Source organism: Rhinoderma darwinii, chromosome 6 (assembly GCF_050947455.1).
Source record: "Rhinoderma darwinii isolate aRhiDar2 chromosome 6, aRhiDar2.hap1, whole genome shotgun sequence".
NCBI classification, from domain to species: Eukaryota; Metazoa; Chordata; class Amphibia; order Anura; family Rhinodermatidae; genus Rhinoderma; species Rhinoderma darwinii.
The window spans coordinates 68,025,064-68,042,775 of record NC_134692.1 but is presented as its reverse complement, the minus strand read 5'-3'; the positions used below and the strand labels follow the sequence as shown (position 1 = coordinate 68,042,775).

The 17,712-nt window shown below is 39.8% G+C and overlaps 1 protein-coding gene across 3 annotated transcripts in view; it reads right to left on the bottom strand.

The window, feature by feature from the left end:
* GULP1 (GULP PTB domain containing engulfment adaptor 1) overlaps positions 1 to 17,712 on the bottom strand; it is a 590,342-nt gene that overhangs the window by 415,608 nt on the left and 157,022 nt on the right. For all 3 annotated transcript variants that reach the window (XM_075829911.1, XM_075829914.1, XM_075829910.1), the window contains exon 2: positions 7,724 to 7,875. The gene's annotated coding sequence lies outside the window, so the exon portion shown is untranslated. The remainder of the gene's footprint in view (positions 1 to 7,723; positions 7,876 to 17,712) is intronic.

Below are 17,712 nucleotides of genomic sequence, written 5' to 3'. Positions count from 1 at the left end.
AAGACCGAAAAGACACAAGACATTGTCAAAGGATGTAGGTGGGATATATGATATATACGATAGTGTTGAGGTGAACAGTACCAGCATACTGTAGAAAATATTTCTTTGCAGAATCGTAGTTTAGACAGTCAGCAGAATTACTAGCCAGACAGCCTCCATCTTTGCTTCATGATAGTTTATTTTCTATCAGGCTTGAGGGAAAATAGAAAGATACGTGAACAAATAGTAGCACTGAATGGAGTGTCTACCAATAACAACTATGGTGCTTACAGGCTTAATGCTAGTGAATAATATTGTTAATTTAGCTTTGGAGAAAGTCATGCTACCTGATATAGTAGTGAAAGATACCATCAAATACACTCGACAATCAAAAGCACTGAAACAGGGACAATGCAACATTTGGCCTTCATCCGCAAATGTGATAACATATATGTATTGCACCCACCAAACAGCTACTATGCTACCAAAATCATTATTTTCTGAGAAAGCACACAGCATGCCGTGTACTAAAGTACAACTTAATAATTATTAAATTGCATGTAAATTCAAATGACTAAGCTGGTAGCACTTTAATATAACTGGAGCTGGCAGGTAGGTGTTGATGGCTAATTTCTTTCAGCCGAATGTATGTCTGTTCTATATAACACCTACTTGCTCTCTTTAGATCTCACTCTGACAGGAGACAGGAAGAGAGAGACTCTGAGAAAATGTGTTATTGCCACTGACTTTTCCCGTGAATGCCAAAAATTTTTTTCTTATTGTGATCACATGATTTGGAAATGCACCATTTAGGTCCCAATGATCTCACCAGGAATAAAGGCTGCTAGTAACATCCAGATCCAGGTGTTGGGGCTGCTCTGGGGGACATAATCGCCAGCAAAAGGATGGACGTAAATATACATTGGTTCGGCATAGTGACCAGAAAATGCAAACGTATATTCACAGTGGGTGGTCCTGAAGAGTATAAGAGCTTATATGGGGATGTCATAGTAATTCCCAGGCATTGAATTCCCTTAGATTGACAAAGAAATTTACTCTTGAAGAAATTGAGAAATTGTTGCAATAGGTTGAGGGTCCGAAAGAGTAAAAATTACTCATCTGCATATATCGATACAGTGAGTGTGTGGTTGCCTATTTGAATTCCCTTCATGTTCGGGTTGTCAGTAAGGACTTTAGACAGTGGCTCCATAGAAAGAATAAAATTAATGGGGATAATGATGTGCCATTTGTTTTGGGGAATTCTTCAGAGAGATACCCATTGGCAAATACCTTATCTGGTATAGCTAAGTATACTGCAAAGATGGAACTTAGGAATGTAGCCCATGAAACCCATCTCCCTCAGGACCATAAAGGAATGCGACCAGTAGATGTGGTCGAACGTCTTCTTGCCATCAAGTGATAGTTAATCTGAAGGGATCCATTTGGACCCTAGAGACTGTATAATATTTATTACTTTTCTTGTATTTTTAGAGTTTTGCAATCCCTTTACAAAACCAACCTGATTTTACTTGATCAAACTCGGAAGAAATGGGGATAGTGAGTAGAGCAAGAAGTTTGGCGTATGATGATCCTAAAGTTTTGGGGATGTTTGTAGCTTTGCCTGGTTTGGAGAGGGTAACAATTAATGCTGCTTGGTTCTTCTTAGGGAAGGAGCCCGTAGTCATTGACAATTGGCACATGGTACACAAATGTGTTGGTCAGATATGTTGAAATGTTTTATAGTGGTCGTTTGATAAACAGCCGTCCGGCCGATTTTCCAGATGTTCAAATGTACTTCTGATAAATTTGTAAGTTTAACTTTTTGTGAGAACATCTGAATATTATGTTCTGAAATTGAAAAATGAGAGAGATAAAAGAGTCTAAGTGTAAATAATAAAGTGTTAAATAATAGTCCTCAGATCTGTTAGTACTTTCTTGATGTCTATACAAGTTTCCTCCAAATTTGAGTTCAACTAGTAAGGGATTCTAGCTTTTGCATATTAGATTTTTAGATAGGAGGCTAACAGTTTTCATTCCTTATTATTTTCTGAACATTTAGATGTAACTTTTTTGAGTTATTTATTCATAGTAATGCAATAAGCAACTACATAGGTGTTGTCATAGTTGAAATAGTTGTTCAACTTGTTGGGGGATCTGGTTTATTTTGTTAATGGATTCTTACCTCCTTATTTCTACCAGAGTAGAAGTGATCAATTTATTCCTCTCTTTTTTGCCCCTGTGTCCCAATTTAATAAAAGTTTCAATTATGTATGCTTTATGGGAATTCCAATGTATGTTAGTGTTAGACAGGGTATTCCAACACTAAGGAGTATTGAAAATATTTATTCAGTTCAGTTTAAGTTTCTTTCTTTCAAATGGAGGGGGACATAGGGTAGGGGTTACTTCTCCAGAGATAAGTAGGTGTAAGTTTTGGTGTTCTTCAATTGTTAGTGCTATGGCTGTGTCAACTGTAGTTTCCATGGATAGCAACAAAAGATCTCTGTCTGTAATAAACATTAGCAGTCTGTGTATGTTGATCAGAGACAACATTTAAGTCCCCACAGATTATAAGCTTCTCTTGTTTAATTTTAGAAGTTAGTATCTGTATTTTACGGAAAAGCCGAATTTGGCCCTTGCAGGGGTAATATAGTGTGGCAATGGTATGGAGAATATTATTGAAGGAACATACCAATATTATATAGCGTCCAATGGGGTCTATTATTTCCTGTACAAAATGGAAGGCTGTAAAGAAAATATAACATATTAACAGTCTGTCTTCAGGCCATATGTATCCCTCCTTTTTGGACACTGAAAGCCCTTAACATTAATTGAGGCAATTTTAAGTAGATTTACAGGTAAGTATAAGTGCACTGAATAAGCCCCACATAATATCATTAACAAGAATTGAAAACTTAAATGGAGAGATGAATATCAGGGTGGGATAAGTATGAGGATGAACCCAAAATATGTGTCACGATCTAGGGGTATGTGGACCCACTAGGCCGCTCCGCTGTAGCGGAGATGCAGCTGGCTAAGTCACAGTGAATGCAAAAGTCTATACAAAGAGTTCGTAGCACAAGGGTACCTGAGATAGTCCAGACAATGGCAGAGGCTTTAGAACGGACATGGCTAGATGTGGCAGGTTGCGCCAGACATGGTATATAGCAGTAGGCGTGGCTGGTTACGCCAGACGTGGTGCATGATAGCAGACAGCATAACACGACTCCAACACTAGACAGGCTCAGGTTTCAAAACACAGCACAGGATACAGGATACAGGTAGCAGGGCACGGGAACCCTGGGAGCAGGATAACACGAAGGGACCATTTGAAATACAAACATGGGAAGACTACAACAACGCTCAGGCAAGGAGTGAAAGGGTAGGGAGGTCTAGGAAATAATTAATTAATTACATAAGCGCGCGCCCCCTCGCGGACATTGCAGGACAGAGCGGCCGGATATGCTGACGTCTCTGGGGAACGAGACGTCGGCCACAGGAACGAGGTCTGTGGTCGTCAGCAGGTAAGGGGAGGCTGCGGTCCGTGACCGCGTCCATTACAATATGGCATAATACACTCTATCCCAGAGCAAACGTAATACAAATTAAATAAAAATTATAATATGGGCAGCAAAAACTTACTTGTGTACCTGTGGAGAGTAAAACAATAACAGCATTATGAGCAGTTGCAAAACAAATGGGTAAAAAGTTAATCTGTCCTATGATACTCCATTGAAAAAAGGCTGTAACTCAGTGATGTACCTACTTGCGGGGACAGATAGTTTGTCAGTTATCAATTACGTGATGAGGTGGCTTTTTAGGTGCTGTATATATATCTGGTATCTGTAAGTACCATTGCTGTAGGAGTTTGTATGGTTTTAATGGTGTGAGGGGTGTTGCACTGGGTGATCATAAGGTGAACTGCAAATCCCGATCTGTGAGGAATTTTATTGTCACGGAGTGTTGATGTGCTAGATCCAACTGGTGGCAAAGTTGAAGAATTGTTGCAGATAAGTAAATGTGAAAAGAAAAATGTTGATAGAGTTCAGTAGTAACAAAACTACCGCTATAGCAGTCGTAGCAGCTGCCCCCAGAGCCCGCAGCATGAGGGGACCCCTGCCCAAAATGAGCGGCACGGGTCACCTCATGCCCGATGGCGTCGCTAGAACCAGGCATCCGTGGGCCCGGTCAATTGCCACATTCAATTGTATCTGCGTAGTTAGCTAGCTCCCTACTATGCCATTCACTAGGCTACAGGTCACAGTAGGCCTTCAGCCTATAAGGCGCTGGGACAGGATCTGTGCGCAGGTCGGCGTGATGACGTCAACAGATCATACCACCATATGCAAGTTATCCCGTCTCAGCGTTCACAGGCTGCAGAGGAGGCTGTGGAGCAGCTCTCTTGGTCGTGGGAACGGGGCTAGATATGTACAATATATTTTTATTTGTTTGGCGGGCACTATCTACGAGGGGGGCTGTATGGCACTATCTACAAGGGGGGACTGTGTGGCACTGTCACTATCTACAAGGAGGGCTGTGTGGCACTGGCACGATCTACAAGGGGGGCTGTGTGGCACGATCTATAATGGGGAGCTGTGTGGCACTATCTACAAGGCGGCTGTGTGGCTTGATCTATAAGAGGGGGCTGTGGGGCACTGTCTGCAGGTGGCAGTTTGGCACTATCTACAAGGGTGTGTGGCACTATCTACAGGAGAACAGTGAAATCATTCTTAATGGGATCTCATAAAATGAGAGGGTAGATCATCTACAACTTTGTGGCCCCTCTGTATTTTTATATTGCACACAGAATGATAAACATTCATCGTCGGGAGGGCAGGGGTTGTGGGGGTGGGGCTGGCGTTGGTTGTGGGTAGGGGGGCTCAGTCAAATGTTTGTTATGGGGCCCAGTCTTTCCTAGTTACGCCCCTGGGGTTCAACAAATTTTTTTTCTAGCTACCTTCATCAGAAACACTATATGGACAAAAAGTATTGAGACACACCTCTTAATCATTGTATGCAGGTGTTTCAATCAGTTCCATTGCCACAGGTGTATAAACTCAAGCATCTCTGCCTTTACAAACATTTGTGAAAGAATGGGTTGTTCTAAGGAGCTTACTGAATTTGAGTGTGGTACTGTAATATGATGCAACCATTGCAACAAGTCAGTTCAATAACATCAGCACAAAAACTGTGCCCCGGGAGCTTTATGTCATGGATTGTTATGGCTCAGAAGCTGCATGCAAGTCTTACATTACCAGGCACAATGCAAAGCGTCTGTAACGCCCGTGGTCGCTGACCACAAACTCCTTCCATCCAGTCAATGCCCTTCTCTCAAGAGATGTCTGCACATACGGCCGTCCTGCTCCACAGTGACCACCAGGGTGCACTCACGAGCTCAGTCCAGACTTAAGAAGCCAGAGCGCACGCATGTTGCAGATTGAGCTAATTGCTCCGAGAGCACCCTGGGCTATAAGAAGGTCCCAGCCCCATCCTCCCACGCCTGAGCGTTGTTGTCGTATTCCAAGTCTGTCTTGCAAATGGTCTTAGTGTTTCCTGCTCCCAGTGTTCCCTGTTTTTGTATCCTGTAACCTGTATCCTGATCCAGTGCCGTTCTGAGCTGTAGCCGTGCTGTATACCATGCCTCTCCATGCCTGACGTCTACCTGCTGCCTAATTCCTGCCAAGCCTGCCTTGCTACTGTCCGAGCTGCCACAGGTACCCTATATGAACTATAGACTCTGACCTGCGCCCTGTTGGCCAGCTGCCATACCAGCTGCCATACCACCAAGGCGGTAAATCCCAGTGGGTCCACGAAACCCTAGGTGACAGCGTTGGATCGAGTGGTATGAAGCATGCCGCCACTGGACTCTGTGAAGTGATGATTAACGCTACACTAGCTGTCTGATAGACGAGTCTGGGTTTGCGAATGCCAGAAGGATGTTACCTGCATGACTGCATTGTGCAATTTGGGGAAGGCCCTTTTCTGTTCCAGCATGACTGTTCCCCAGTGTTAATTAATTAATTAGTGCCTATAAATTTAGAATGGGATGTCATAAAAGCTCCTGTAGGTTTAATGTATAGGTGTCCCAATGCTATGGCTCATATACATATATATATATATTTTTTAATTTTTTTTTATAACAGAAAATATTACGTGCCAGCACATCCCTTGGCCTTGGCACGCTTTGAGCTCGGTCTATGATAATATAGTATGTAGCAACGTTTTGATGAAAGTTTCCAGGTATTGTTTAAGTTCAGTAGGTTAAACCATATTCAGTAAGTTGAAATACAGTCATTAATTGTAACAGAAACAGCTGTGTAGGAGGCTTAAAACTGGGTGAGGAACAGCCAAACTCTGTTACAAGGGTGAGGTTGTGGAAGACAGTTTCATATCACAGGTCCACTGTGGCAAGACTGAGCACAGCACCAAAACAGAAGATAGTTATATTGCATCAGCAAGGTCTCTCTCAGGCAAATATTTCAAAGACTGGGGTTTATCCAGTCTAATCTATGCTTGTTTCTCATATCTAAAACTTTGTTTATTTTGTTTTTCGTATTTCATGTAAAAATTCAATAAAATCCCTGAAAGTTTATAGCGCTGTATAAATAAATAATATACTTATTTTTTAAACATTGTTTTTAAGTTAAATTTTTCACGGTGCCTGTTTAGCAATAAATGGAGGCTGTACGTGTCCTTCAGAGAATACCTCTAAACATACAGGATCCAATGGAGAATGCTATGATTTTATTTCTGTCAGATTTGTACAGAATCCAACAGCAAAACCTTCAGAAGGCCTCCGTAGAAAATTGAAGACATATGGAGGTACACAGTGGGCATACGGAGGTACATAATGAGCATATCGAGGTACACAATGGATGCCGTATTTCATTATAAGTACAGACAGGCTTCACATGACAGTTGCAAACAAGTAGCATTTGAAACAACTGTGCACAGGGGTGCTGGAAAACATATTTTAATTTTTAGGGGGTAATTTCAAACCATCAAAAACTGGCAGGACTTGTTTAATTAATGTGTAACCTCTAAAAAAGGAATTATGTGTTAGCTTGTTTCACAGTTACAAAGTTTACAATACCTACAATAAAATGTGTTCATGTCAAATATACTGTATATTTCTGGACAAGTTTGGGAGAACACAAAGAGAGAGGGCAGCATCTGCCTCGGTGTATGGTAAAAACACTTGATATCTGGAATATAGAATACACACCATTGGAAAGCAGCAAACAACTGAAAATATTAAATAAAGGAACTACACCAACAGACAGAAGGCACTGGTGAACTAAACCCCTAGAGTTCAGGGACTGGATTCTATACTAGTAGAGACTAGGCCACCAAACAAAGACTTAGACACAAAACGTGAAACAAATGAGCATCAAATCATGACCTGGCAACTAATATTACAGACTGGTATAATTTTACCAGCTTTACCATACTAAAACCATTGTGCTGGTGACACTTTATAACAATCTGTATATAAAACTATGGCAATGAAATGTTCAATTGTTTCTTTTCCTATTTATGTAACTTTGTACAATAATGCTAGGCATCCCTCCAGGGAAATAAAAGATTCCTATACACGTCTTCCATGCTAAGAATATGATCAATATTATCATATTCAGTGTCTAAAAAAAATTGTCAAATTATGTACAGCTACAATATATTTGGGGATTATGAGGAATAATTTAGAACTTAATTTACAATGTTTTAACCCCTGTCGCAGATGGCTTACCTGCTGAGCCTGGCCGCAAAGCTTCTTGGCGCTGTTGATTAAACCAACTTTAAACTTGAGATTATTTCCAAATTTTCCTTTACTTTAAATTATTCAGATTTTTCCAGTTGTGCATCCAAGTGTATTCCGACTTTCAATGTTTAAGTGTCACTCTGGAAAACATGAAGAACACATCAAAAAAATCAAGTGGATATGTCTACATAAAGTAGCTAAAATAGGTTTTTCAAAAAGGATATAGGGTGTATAATAGAGCAAGTAATTATTGTGAACCTATATTTACCCAGCTAAAGCGGTCTCAGTTGCTCACCTTACAAACTTTATAAAAAAAATCTCAAAGAACTGGAAAACATCAAACAAAACACACGTAATACTGTATGTGCAATTGCCTTAAGACCAAGGAACAAAAATAAATGAATTTTTCAGATCCTATATTTAAGAAGAAACAAAAAGAGAATTAGAATGTTCCAACCACCTATAAACAAAGACAGAATTAATTTTTGCAACATCAGACTTGACTACTAGGTTGGATTCACACATTCAGTTTTGATAGTTTTTGAAGAATTTTTTAAGTCAAAGCCAGTAGTGGATACAAAAGATAGAAGAGGTATCAGTATTCCCTCAATACTTTTTCTTTACGTGCTATAATCGTGAAGTGGTAGCGTCTAGTAGTGTCAACAGCTCAGTCACAAAGCAAAAGAAAACCCAAACTCACAGAGCATAACCGCCCAGTGCTGAAATGTGCTACACTTAAAAACCGCCTATCCTTTTTATATTACTCACTAGCGTTCTAAACTGCCTCTTTAAGTGACATCGGCCCAAGCACTGTTTTCCAGGGTCGAGCAGCTGTACACAAGCCTATGATCACAATGTGGATTGGCAAGTGTGGTGTAAATCACGCTGCCACTGGACCCTGGTGTAGTGGAAACACGTTCTCTGGATAAGACTATCTGGCAGTATGATAGACGAACCTAGGTTTTGTGTATACCAAGGGATAGCTACTTACCAGCAGCATACTGCCTACTGTAAAATTTTGTGAAGAAGCGATTATGGTTGGAAGCGGATTTTCAGGGTATAGGCTAGGTCACTTGTTTCCAGTGAAGGGTCATTTTAATGCTACACCATACAAACACATTTTAGACAATTGTATGCTTCCAACTTTAAGGCAACAGTTTGGGTAAAGCCCTTTCCTGTTTCAGCATGCCTGTGCCCTTGTGCTCCACAAAGACATGGTTTGACAAGATTGGTGTGGAGGAACTCAAGTGGCCTACACAGAGCCATGAGCTCAACACCATTGAACAACTTTGGGATAAATTGGAAGGATGATAGTAAACTGGACCTCACAAATGCTATTTTGCTAAATGGGCACAAATCACCACAGACACAATACAAAATCTTGTGGAAAGTTTTCCCAGAAGAGTGGAGGCTGATATAGCCGCAAAAGGAAGTCAACTTCATATTAACACCCATGGTTTCGGAATACGACAACCAACGAGGTCGGGATCTGTATGTATGGGGGAGTTGCGGTTGGCAATGAAAATGTAGATGTAGTTAAAATTTAAAATCCACACTCGGCTTCATTGCAGTCCAAAATAAACAAGTGCTTATCCAGCATACAAGACTTGCAGTGTATAAATAAAACAAACACCTGACCTGTCCGGGCACTAACTAAACAGCAGGTTTTCTCACCTATAATATATCATAAGTACAGTATTCCTTAGATCGGGCTTTTCATACTATCCTTGTGTGGATTTCCAAGTTCTGACTCTGGACTGCAACCACCGCAGCCTTAAATAGCCCAATAGCTATACCTGTACTGATTTGTGCTAGGGAAAAAACATGTACTGGAGCAATGGCAAGTTCCTCTACCAATTCTACCTGCCATTGCATAGAAATACTGGCCCGGAAAACAGACTTAACAAAAACCCCTGCAAACTACGTTTTGCCGAGAAACCCAACATTCCTGGATTTCTCACCTCATCCATCTTAACCAGCCCGGGGAGAAATGCAGCCCCTCCAGCACAATACCAGCCACAGGCTTACAATAATATATATATATATATATATATATATATATATATATATATATATATATATATATATATATATATATATACTTTACATACATCTATTGCACAGTCCATATGAAACATTGTTTTAAAAATTGTGAATAATCAATTATTTACTTAACTAATTAAACATGATAATTTCTTCTAAATGGGGTCATTATGACATAGAATGTTGTAAAATTATAAATTAATCACAATCACATAATCTAGAAATTTACCACTAAAAATTTTAAGCAAGAATTATAAAATGAGGCGATCACATTTTACTTCAATTACTTGGTATGGTTTGGTTTAAAATGTAAAACTCAGATAGGAAAAAACAATTTAATGGGCATTTCAGAGTTTGAGCACTTGATGTGGTACAGAAGTTCATACCACAGTTCACTACAAATTACTCTGTTCATTATTCATTTATTGCTTCCCTACAGCTCTGCTGACCAGTGCAAAGGTGAATAATAATAATAAACATGTGCTTAATTATGTTCTGTCTAGCAAATAGATGATTTGTTCTAGAAAAATGCTAAATATGCATCCAATATAAAAGCAATATCTCGGCCACAATTAACCTTAAGTAACGTCAAGTCAGAATATTAAAAACTTTGGCGATGACTATTAGAACTTTCTTTACGGATTTATTTTGAATATAATTTCGGATGCTAACTTTAGCTTCTACTGTACTTGCACACCGTAACTTAATCATTACTCAAGGCAAAAATAGCAAAATTAGGTATTGGAGGACATTTAATAATAATGGCGTACTGCAGAGGAGTGCCCAGTATGGTATTTTGTTGTAGGGTGCGCCTACACAGTTGACTCCAATTAAAAATAAAATATAGCATTCAGTATGTTTTTTTATACAGTTGTATTGGAAAGCATCAGCTACCCTTTCAATACAGTTGAGGCTCAATATCCTGATGTACTGTATACTAGCTTTTGGCATCCGTTTAGCTATTAATGTCTATGGGCATATAGACATATATTGTGAGAGATTTATACATTGTAAACACCTATACAAACACTCAAGAGTGGCATGATAGGTAGCGATTCCATAGTAGTGCATGGCCCAGCTGACTGCTTCAGCCAGTAAGTGGCATCAGGCTGCATCACTTGTAAACTGGAGTTCAAGTGGATGTATAACAGGTAAACTCTGTATGAATATCCGTCAGGTGTTGCTTTTTATTTCAAGTATATTTCTCATGACAGATGCAGTTCTAATTATATCCTATTAGGTTTCCCCACTCAGAGGATATGTGTGTCCACAACTTTTATAGTAAAAGGGTGATACATAAAATCAATTCAATATCAATTTTTGGAAACTTAAACATTTAATTAGATATAAACAAGCAGAATGAAAATCTGCCTCCTAATTTGGATATTATCTGAAAGCTCGTAAGTGCCAAATAAGAGATGTAAGATTCTCAGATTAATAAACAAAAATCAATAAAGGTTCCTACACCAAATTCAGTCAAAACTCCTGGACTATTTGTATGTTACAGATATTGCAGAGATTGTCTTTTGACACACTGTATTGTCCAATCAAGTATATCAGCGTTTTTTTAAATATATTAATTATGGCGAATTTGTAGGTGGCAATTTTGTTGCAGAAATATCTGTGCCGTTCATCTAGTTGAGGTTTGCAGAAATCCATGTGCCTGATGCAAAACAACCCCATTTAGATAAATAGAACTGATTTTCAGTCACAGAAATTTCTGTAACAAATCAGCAGCATGTGAACATAGCCTTACAGTACAGTACATTATAATAAGACAACATCATGCTATGGTTTTGAATAAATAAGCACTAGAACAATGAGACTGGACATATGGACTAATGATTTTAAAGTAGCTGTCCAGGCACGGACAATTGATGACCTATCCACAGGGTAGGTCATCAGTATATGATCGGTCAGAGTCTGACACCCGGACCCCGCACTGATCAGCTGCTCCGGCTGTCTACAGGCGCCGGATGCTATGCAGGGTATGCAGTATTCGGAGACGGAAGTAGATGGATATAACCACTGCATAGCGGCCGTGCTGCAGAGCAGCAACTGGGCTCCTATTCACTTGAATAGGAGCAGAGCTGCAGTACTGCAGAGTCAGCCACTATTCTGTGACCGGAGCCATCTGCTTCCGGCATGGAAATCCGATGCCTGGAGGCAGCCAGAGCAGCTGATCGGTGCGGGGTCCTGGTGTCCGGCCCCCACCGATCATATACTAAAGACATATCTTGTGGGTGGGTCATCAGTTGTCCGTGCTTGGACAACCCCTTTAAGGCTCATACACACTCCATGATGCAGAGCTGCAGGGAGTCCGTGTGCCTACAGCCTCAAACACACTGCTCTGCTATTTGGATGAGGCCTAAATCTGATAATTAGTAACAGAAGAATATACAGTGCTGTGTAAAAGCGTATGTGTCACACTTGAATGTTTTGGATCATTAAACTACTTTTAAGATTAGTCAAAGAGAACCGCAGTAAGAACACAATTCTGTTCTTAAATGATTATTTTAGTTGACCAAAAAATGGTTAAATTTTACTAGCCACACCCAGAAATAATTACTGCCAGACCTGTTGAATCTAAACAATACTTAAATAGAACCTGTCCTGCAATGTGAAGCAGGCTAGAAGGACTCAAAAAATAGCATATTATGCCACGTTCTAAAGAGATTCAAATACAGATGCCAAACAGAGCCATTGAAATCTAACAGTCTGGAAAGGGTTTATTGCTAAGGCTCTGGAACTCCAGCAAACCACAGCAGAGGCCAATATCCACAAATGGAGAAAACTTGGAACAGGAGTGGCCGGCCTAACAAAATTTCACCATGAGCGCATCGAAGACTCATCCAGGAGCATACAAAAGAACCCAAACAAACATCTAAAGCTGTAGGTCTCACTTGCCTCAGTTAAGGTAATTTTACATGATTCCACAATAAGAACCTGGGTAAAAATAACGTCCGGGTGTGTTAAAAGTCGCAAATTACTGCTGACCAAAAAGAACACAAAGACTCATCTTACATTTGCCCAAAAACATCACCCCTGAGACTTTTTAGGTAATATTCTGTGGACTGATGATTCCAAGGTGAAACTTTTTGGAAGACATGGATATCGTTACATTTGGAGTAAAGCTAACACCACATTCTACCATAAGAACATCATGCCATTGCCAACAGATAAACATGGTGATGGTATTGTGATGGTCTGGGACTGCTTTGCTTCTGCAGTACCTGGACTTGTCATCATTGATAGAACCATGAATTCTGCTCTCTATCAAAAAATCTTGAAGGAGAATGTCCAGCCGTCAGTGCGTAACCAAAAGCTCAAGTTGGATTATGCAGCAGGACAATGATCCGAAGCACACAAGCAAGTTCACCTCTGAATGACTTAATTAACCCCTTCAGGACGCAGCCCTTTTTCAAATTTTTACTTTTGTTTTTTTCTCCCCACCTTTCAATAGCTATCATTTTTTTATTTTTCTGTCTATATCGCCATACAAGGGCTTGTTTTTTCCAGGACAAGTTGTAGTTTTTCATAGCACCATTTATTATACTGCATAATGTATTGGGAAGCTGAAAAAAAAATATTTGTGGGGTGAAATGGGCAAAAAAACTGCGATTACGTCATATTTTGGGGGGTTTTGTTTTTACGGAGTCCATCAGGCGGTAAAAACTACATATTCGCCTTATTCTACAAGTTGATACAATTACGGCGATACCAAATTTATATGTTTTGTTTTATGTTTTACCACTTTTAAAAAAATAAAACCATTTGCTAAATAAAAAAAACTCGCCGTATTCTGAGAGCCATAATATTTTTATTTTTTCCATCAATTTAGCGATGTGAGGGCTTAAGTTTTGCGGGGCGAGCTGTAGTTTTCACTCAAAAAACAGCAATTTGCGTGTTTTATATATACTTTTTTTACAGCATTCACCAAGTGGGTTAAACAACGCTATATTGTGATAGCTCTGACTTTTACGGACGTGGCGATACCAGTTATGTTAACTTTTATTTTTTTTAACATTGATTTAGGGGAAAAATATGAAAAGGGGGGTTTTTTGAACTTTTAATACTTTATTGTTTTTGGAACATAACAAAAATCTTTATTTAACTGTTTTTACTTTTTTTATTAGTCCCCCAAGGAGACTTGAAGCAGCGATCGTTGGATCGCTTGCATGATATACTGCAATACTAATGTATTGCAGTATATCATGATTCTGACAGTCTCCTTTTAAGCCCTGCCGGAGGCAGAGCTTCAAAGGAGTACAAAGTTGGCAGACCTGGAGGCTTTTATTCGGCCCAAAGGCTGCCATAGCAACCGTTGTAACCGGCCGATCGTGCCGTGGGTGGGGGTGGGCGGGGCACGATCGTATGTTTGAGGGAGCGCCCCCCTGTTTCTAACACCTTAAATGCTGCGGTCGCGATTGATCGCGGCATTTAAGGTGTTGAACGGGCGGAATCAAAGTGAACTTTGATTCCGCTCATTGCAGGGAGGTATCGGCTGTGTGTAACAGCTGTCACCCGCTGTGTATGGAGCGAGCTCAGCCTGTGAGCTCGCTCCATACTTCCCCTTAACCCTCATGACGTACAGTTACGTGATTTTGCGTGAAGTGGTTAAAAGAAACAAAATTACGGTGGCCGAGTCAAACTCCTGACTAGAATCCAATTAAAATGCTATGGAAAGTACGTCGTATGTCGCCAAGGGGTTAAGAGAAATATTTGCAAGCGACTGGTTCAAGTCAAAATAAAAAGTTATGGCTCTCAGGATATGGTGACACAAAACAAATTACATTTTTAAAAATTTGTTTTTTCCTTGTAAAAGTAGTAAAACATAAAAAAATTGGTATAAATTTGGTATCGCCGTAATTGTATTGACCGGCAGAATAAAGTTAACATGCAGTTTTTACCTCACAGCGAACACCATAAAAACAAAACCACAGAAGCAATGATGGAATCATTTTTTTTTTCCCATTCCACGGCAGGAATGAAAAAAATTCAGTTTTCCAGTACATTATATGGTGAAATAAATGGTGCCATGAAAAACTACAACTCGTACTGCAAAATACAAACCCTTCTACGGCTATATCGACAGAAAAATAAAAAAGTTGTGGCTTGAAAGGTGGGGAGGAAAAAGCAAAAATAAACATTTTTTTACAAAAAAATGGCTACGGAGGGAAGGGGCTAAAATAAATCCCCCAAAAACTCAGAAATATATGAAGGCAAAGAAGAACATAAATATCTGATAATAAATCGGTCCTTTAAAAGATGACCAGGGAAATATAATTGTAAAGGACAAAGAAAAGACTGAAATATTAACCCCTTAAGGATGAAGCTATTTTGGGCCTTGAGAAAACAACAATTTAGTATTTTTTTTTTATTGCTGCGTTCTAAGAGCAATATCTTTTCCATTTTTCTGATGACATAGCTGTAAGAGGGCTTGTTTTTGCGGAATGAGTTTTGTTTTTTATATTTTAATAAGTTTTATTAAAGAGTTCAAATCAGAACAAACTATACACCGAATAGTGTAATTAGCATGTGGGGTTACATGCCCCTTAATGCAAACAATTGCAGACGTATAGACATACGTTATGAAATCAGATAAAGTGAATAAGAGGAGAAAGAAATAGAAAAAAGAAGGGGGAAAAAAAGGGAATTGGTCAGACATTCTCTAGGTGACTTGAATTTAAGAGACTGGTTAAGCCATGGTTGCCAAACTTTAAAGAGGCTCTGTCACCAGATTTTGCAACCCCTATCTCCTATTGCAGCAGATAGGCGCAATGTAAATAAGAGTAACGTTTTTTTTCAAAAACGAGCATTTTTGGCCAAGTTATGACCATTTTTATATTTATGCAAATGAGGGTTTCTAAAGTACAACTGGGCGTGTTTAAAGTTATGTACAAGTGGGCGTGTATTGTGTATGTACATCTGGGCGTTTTTACTTTTACTAGCTGGGCGTTGTGACTAGGAGTGTATGATGCTGACGATTCAGCATCATCCACTTCTCTTCGTTAACACCCAGCTTCTGGCAGTGCACAGACACAGAGCGTGTTCTCGAGAGATCACGCTGTGACGTCACTTCCCCAGGTCCTGCATCGTGTCGGACGAGCGAGGACACATCGGCACCAGAGGCTACATTTGATTTTGAAGCAGCATCGGCGTTTGCAGGTAAGTCGATGTAGCTACTTACCTGCAAACAAAAAAACGTTACTCTTATCTACATTGCAGCGCCGATCTGCTGCAATAGCAGATAGGGGTTGCAAAATCTGGTGACAGAGCCTCTTTAAGGAATAGGTCATCTTTTTCTGAAACCATACAGTGCAAATGGTCATTGACCATAATCCAACTCAGTTTAGTCTTTACCAGGTGTAGAGGAATAACCGGACTTTTCCATTACGTAGCTATAGTGATTTTTGCCGCCAAGGAAAGGAAGGAAACAAATCAATGTGAGGCTTTGGATAAACCTGGGACGGTCTCATTTAGTAAAACTTGAGAAGTAGATAGTTTCAAATTAATCTGTGTTATAGAATACAACATATTAAAAATCCATCTACAAAAACTATGCACCTTCGGACAATCCCACCATATATGCAACGGGTCTCCCACATTTCCACAGTTTCTAAAGCAGAAAGATGAGGAAGTAGGGAACATCTTGGCTAATCTTGAGGGAACAAGATACCAGCGTACTTAAACTTTGTAATTAGCTTTAACCCCTTAACGCTCAGCGGCGTAATATTCCGTCGCGCTAACCATGCCGTTCGCACTCAGCGGGAGTAACGGCCATTTCGGCCGTCTTCCCAACACATGCAGGAGCTGTGACAGCTGCGGTCTCATACAGCAGCTGCCGCAGCTCCAACAGCGGGGACAGATCGCTGTGTCCCCGCTGATTAACCCCTTAAAAGCCGTGTTCAATACCGAACGCGGCTTTTTATGGGTTAAGCTACAATTACCGGCCTGCTACATGATAGCGGCCGGCGATGGTGACTATGGCAACCGGACACCTAACAATGGCATCCGGCTATGCCATCGACGGAAGCCTAGTGGGTCCTGACCAAGTCAGGACCCACTGTGCTTGCTGTCAGTGAGTAGCTGACAGTTCTAATACACTGCACTACGCATGTAGTGCAGTGTATTAAAATAGCGACCAGGGCCTCCTGTCCTCAAGTCCCCTAGTGGGACAAAGTAATAAAGTAAAAAAAAAGATGTGTAAAAATAAGAAAATAAAAGTTTTAAAAGTAATAAAAGTAAAAATCCCCCCTTTTCCCTTATCAGTCTTTTATTATTAATAAAAATATATAAACAAACAAATAAACTATACATAATTGGTATTGACGCGTCCGTAACGGCCTGACCTACAAAATTATTTCATTATTTATCCAGCGCGGTGAACGCTGTAAAAGAAAATAATAATAAACCGTACCAGAATCACAATTGTTTGGTCACTTCACCTCCCAAAAATGGATTAAAAAGAGATCAAAAAGTCGCATGTACCTAAAAATGGTACCGATCGAAACTACAGTTCATTATGCAAAACATAAGTCCTCGCACGGATTTATTGATGGAAAAATAAAAAAAAGTTATAGCTCTTAGAATAAGGTAGCACAAAAAGTTAATGATTTTTTACAAAAAGTATTTTATTGTGCAAACGCCATAAGACATAAAAAAGCTATAAACATCTGGTATCGCCGTAATCGTATCGCCCCGCAGAATAAAGTGAATATGTCATATATAGCGCACGGTGAACGTTGTAAAAAAAAATAGAATGAAAAAAACAATAGTAGAATTGCTGTTTTTTAGTCACACCGCCACCTAAAAATAGAATAAAAACTGATCAAAAAGTCGCATGCACCCCATGAAAACTGCAATGAATTCCTCAAGGGGTCTAGTTTTCAAAATTGGGTCACTTTTGGGGGGTTTCCAATGTTTTGGCACCA